Source organism: Onychomys torridus, chromosome 11 (genome assembly GCF_903995425.1).
Source record: "Onychomys torridus chromosome 11, mOncTor1.1, whole genome shotgun sequence".
Taxonomy (NCBI): domain Eukaryota; kingdom Metazoa; phylum Chordata; class Mammalia; order Rodentia; family Cricetidae; genus Onychomys; species Onychomys torridus.
The window spans coordinates 9,893,589-9,899,145 of record NC_050453.1 but is presented as its reverse complement, the minus strand read 5'-3'; the positions used below and the strand labels follow the sequence as shown (position 1 = coordinate 9,899,145).

Sequence of the window (5,557 nt, the reverse complement as noted above, 5' to 3'; positions counted from 1 at the left end):
TTCTTTGCTTCCGTCAACATTTCTCTACTCAAATAGTTTCTCTTGTGGTTCAGCATTTCCATCTTTTTAATACAGTGTGCCAATCCCAGCTGTAACTGTACAGAGGTATACCGACAGCCCACGTAAACAACAGTCCCTTGGTGGTGTGCAGTCACTGTAACTGGCTTTGCAAAAGCAAACACGAGTGGGAAGCTTGGACACCGGGGTTAGCTCTTGTGCCTCCCCTGGCTCCCAGGACGATCTTCACAGAAGGTGGAATGCCCTGCCCATACCTGCTCCCTCAGTCCTGACCTTGGAGGATCCATTTCATGTCACATTGTTGGGAGTGGTGCTGAGCCACCTCTTTCATCTGTCAGGAGGGTAAGTGCTCTGCTGAAAGAGGGGTGGGCTATCAAAACTCCATGTTGGGGGCAGGGAGAGGGAGGGAGGAGGAGGAAAGAGAGGGAGAGAGTCAGGGAGAGAGGAGAGAGAGAGGGAGAGAGAGAGAAAGCATGCAATCACAGCCCATCACAGTTAATGTTGGCACACATTAGAAAGTTATGGACCCCCTGTCATGTTGATGGTACCATTTCCACGTCAGATGGACGTTAAACCTGGAGAACAGCGAGGACTGTTGTAGGCGTCAACATTCCAAACACGTCAAGTTTCACAAGCAATCCACCACCCAACTTCACTTTCTCTCTTCTCTGTACAAAGGGACCGCACCCGTTCCACCTCCCAAGAGCATCATGGGGGACAGTTACTTTCTTCCAGTATGACATACTTAGAGCAGTGGTTCTCCACCTTCCTAATGCTGTGACCCTTTAATACAGTTCCTCAGGTTGTGCCGACCCCCAACCATAAAATTATTTTGTTGCTACTTCATTGTAGTGGTAGTTTCTCTGGTCCTGCCTGGCCCTGAGGTCAGGATGAATCCCACCTGTGTCCCACAGCTTCTTGGTCCCAAGAAGTAAACACACAGAGGCTTATATTATTTACACACTGTATGGCCTATGGCAGGCCTCTTGCTAGCTAGCTCTTACATCTTAAATTAACCCATTTCTATTAATCTATGTTTTGCCACATATTCTGTGGCTTTACCAGTCTGCTAGCATGTTGTTCCTCGGGTGGCAGGCTGGTGTCTCTCTCACCTCTGCTTTTCTTCTTCCTGTTCTCTCCTTGGATTTTCTACCTGCCTCTAAGCTGCCTTGCTATAGGCCAAAGCAACTTATTTATTAACCAATGGGAACAACATATATTCACAGCGTACAGAAAGACATCCCCCGACACTTCATAACTGCAATTTTGCTACTGTTATGAATTGTAATGTTAAACATCTGATAGGCAGGATGTCTGATATGTGGCCCCCCAAAGGGGAAGGGACCCCAGTTTTAAGAACCACTACCTTTGAGCCATCTTTCTAGAAAGTGTCAAGGTAACAGTTTTGTGCCCTTTAACTGGCTTTGCGGCATCTGAGGTGTAAGAGTTTGGGTTTCATGCATCCTCGAATAGATCAATTCCCTTTTGTTTAAAAGTTGATTATTTTAAAACTACAAGTAGATGCCACATATGGTGAGAGAACTTGAGAGAGGAGGACCATTTGTCCTTGAAGATTGCAACTTTTCAATCATGTTCATTTCAATATTAAAATGCTATCCCATGTGCCTGCATAAGAAAGAGCAGCAAGGGGAATATGGGCCCAGCTGTGCTCAGCTGTACTGGCCTGCAGCTGGAGACTCGCTCAGGTCCATGACTTTGCTGTGGGTCCCATTTCATTCTGCCTTCTACCTGGCGGCTTCCTCTTCCCTTCCTTAGTGCCTTGCAATTTTTAAAAACTGCCAAACTGGATCCTAACCCACCCTGAAGGATTGATTTCTTTGTTTGCTTGGGGGTTGGGTGGGTTGGAAATAATCCAAAGAGAGGATCAACTAAGTGAAAACTGACCTTTTGGTTCAGTGTAGTTGAAAGGGTCTCACGCTGGGAGCCCACTGATATGGTAGACTTATAAAGATGGGAAATCATAACTGAGTTTGGACTAACAAATGGATTATAGAGAGACCAAAACCACATCCTTCAGCTGCTCTGCATGTAGTCTAGAAAGAATTTTCTAGAGCCTTCAGACACTTGATTGGAAAAAAAAAAAAGCAAAAAAGCATTATTACCATTCAAAAGTGTTATACATCAAGAATAGGAAACTTCTGGGTTAGGTTTCATTTCTAGAAACTTCCCTTTGATGCTTTTGACCTTGTCTTGGAAAGAGAGATGTTTTATTTATTTATTTTTTCTTGTTCTAGGGAGTTGGTCAGAGTCCCCTCAGAACTTCTGAAACTGCTCCTTGGTGCCAGCGGCCTTGGTGGCCTTGAGCACATTGAAGTGCATGGTCTTGCTCAGGGGCTTGCAAGTTCCCATGGTGACAGTGTCGTCGATCTATACATCCCTGAAACAGGGGGACAGGTGCACAGACATGTTCTTGTGCCACTCCTCGAAGTGATTGTACTTTCACATGTAATGGTGATAGTCCCAGTGGATGACAGTGGTCCTCTGCATCTTTATCTTGGTCATGACACCAAACAGGAACTGACCTCAGATGGAAATGTTACCAGTGAAAGGACATTTCTTTTCTATGTAGGTGCCCTCAATGGCCTCCTTGGGCATCTTGAAGCCTAGACCAATGGTTTTGTAGTACCAAGGGGGGTTTTCCTTGCTGGTTTCTCTCAGCAGAACACTCTTCCCATTTTGAAAGGTTGTGGGGGCTGCTTTTAGTAAGCATGCTTGGTCTGAACGTCTGACATCTTCCTGGAAGCCTGAGAAAAAGAGAGGTGGGCTGACTCCCTGCCGGGTTTCCTTATTGCTTTTTTTTTTTCTTTTTTAGATAGGAGTATATGATATTGGTCTGGATTTCTTTCTTAACCTCCTTAGTGCACAGGGCAAGTATAAAGCAGGAGGGTGAAATCTTTCCTTGTGCATTTAGACCCTGTTCATGGACAAATATCATCTTGACAAAAACACTTCATTGACTTGAGCTCACACCAAGGAACACATTTCATCTGCTAAGAAGAGAGAACAACGAGATGTCCTGGATTCCATGGTGGGAATCGGTGGATGAGTGAAGTTTGCTTGAGCCCAGCACTGTTATTTCACGAGCACAGAAGGAGCCATAGTGAAGGTTTGTTTTCCTAGTTATTGTGTATTCATGAAAGAATACTTTGGAATCCGATCTAGAAGGTTCAAAACAATCTATGTGTCCCAAGGGACACTCCAAAACACCCAGTTATGGTGATATCCAGAAGAAAATTTAAATTTACTCACTAGGATTTGGTCAATGTATCAGTCAGCCCCTCAAATGTAACCATAGTAAATGTGCAGAAAAGTAACCTGATGAGGAAACCAGGGCCTTGAAGATGGCCTGGTTGTTCAAGTACAGGATTTGAGTTTAGATCACTGACATCTGTGTAAAATTCTGCACAATGGCCTATCTATAATCCCAGCACTAGTTGGGAGGGAGGGGGCAGAGACAAGTGGATCTCTGAAGTTCATTGGCCAGCCAGGTCATCTGAATCCTTGAGCTCCAAGTTCAGAGACTCTCTTCTCAAAAAATAAAAAAGAGGTAAAAAGAGGTAGAGGAAGACCACACACACACACACACACACACACACACACACACACACACACACACACACACACCTGAACACATGCATGCACATCCTACCCTCCCCACCTGTGTACATACAGCAAATCTGTTCTAATATGGCTCTACAATGCCATTTGCATGCAGAATTACTGAATGCTAACCATGTTTACTTGACAATTGAAAAAGGTGACTCATTGCTAGAGATCTATTTTCTTTCTGTCTTATTCTTTTTACCTCTTAGTTTCTCAGTCTGGAATGTGCGGGTCTCATTTTTCCTCACGTGTTGCTTACCTCATGTGAAAAATGACCCGGGATGCTTCAGTTTCCTGTGTGTTCGCTCACCAATTTTCAGAGCACACAGGAGATGAGAAGAAAATGACAGGGGGGAGGAAAGGGAGGGCTTAAGAGAAAGCTGATCCATTATTCAGATCCTTGGGAGTCCATTTGTGGTTTATTTGGTATAAGGAGCCAGAAAACAAACCCATTCTAAACTTTCTCCTTCTTGGCATGGTGTTCAAAGCTGAGGTTTCTCTGCTGACTATGCGTGTCTTTTTGTCATGTGTTGAGGTTTTAAGTATCCAGCCATGTTACAAAGAAGAGGACATTTAGTTTCAATTAATAAACCACCCTGCAATTACCCTTTGTTCGTGACCACGCACATGTTTCCATGTGTGCTGATGCGCTGAGCACAGCTTCCTGTGAGCCACCCAAGGCTGCCTTGGTTCTCACTGCTTCCCATCTCTCCTCTTCCCCACACTGAGGCCATTGTATCTGCTTACTGACAGATCTACAGAGTGATTCCTACACCCATGAACACATTCTATTCCATATTTATTAACAGGCTGAGAATAAACAATACCCCCATGTCTTAAGAATATTTTCATCCATGACTTCTGTAAAGTTGGTGGCTCAGAAATCCCTGTGATGGCTTCCCCATGTGACAGTAGGACTATTCATTGAATGAATGATGGGATGGCTACTCCCAGGGCCATTGGTTCTGTGAATGATACCTGGTTGTGCTTACTTGCTACAGCACTGTGAACTTAGAATGTATAGAAAGTTCCCTGAGGAAGTATGGGTATATACCACCCAGTTTCTTGTCACTCTGAACAAAAACCACACTAGATACAACTCAGGGGAGGATTTATTTTGTCCCTCAAGATAAGAAAGGCATGATAGAAGCCTGCACACATTTGGGTGGGTCAGTAAGGACTATCATCTTTCTGTTCCCCCACCCATCCATTTATCCATTATCTATTCCCCCCACCCACCCAACCCATCCATCCATCATCTATCTATATCTATCTATCTATCTATCTATCTATCTATCTATCTATCTATCTATACTACCTACATACATACCTACAAAGAAAGAAAGCAAGAAAGGGAGAAACAGAAGTGGGCAGTGTTTTATTCCATGAGACCAATCTCCAGGAATTCTGTTCTTCCATCTAGGCTATGCTCCCCCAAATAGCACCTCAGCTAGGGACCAAGTGTTCACATACATGAGCCCTTAGAGGATATTTCCCACTCAAACCACAGCAGGAACTCCCTGTTCCTCACTGTTAAAAAACATAACAAGTTTGATGTGAACATACAGACTCACAGTTGAGTCAAGCAGCACTAGAGACCAGCATGCTTGGGTTGGGCTGTCTCCCAGCAGGTATGTCTGATGGTTACCCATTGTGGCACAACGCTGACATCTGCTAAGTTCACACTGGAGAATCACACAGTTGACTCACTATTAATTTACAAAAAATATTGGAGGAAATCATAATTTTAAAGTATGCTTATCATTTTGTGATTGGCTGTACTCAACAGCTATCTTCCACCACCTGCAGCCCCAGTGCTAGAGACCACAGGTATGATTTTCCCATCCTCCTCCTGCTGGGTCCTCACTTATCTCATCTTCCTCAACAGTGCATACACAGCCTTTAGTTGCCCTGG

At 44.2% G+C, this 5,557-nt stretch overlaps 1 pseudogene; it reads right to left on the bottom strand.

Moving 5' to 3' along the window:
• Nucleotides 1-2,292: 2,292 nt before the first annotated feature.
• On the bottom strand, nucleotides 2,293-2,771 carry LOC118592775 (annotated as a pseudogene).
• Nucleotides 2,772-5,557: the final 2,786 nt, after the last annotated feature.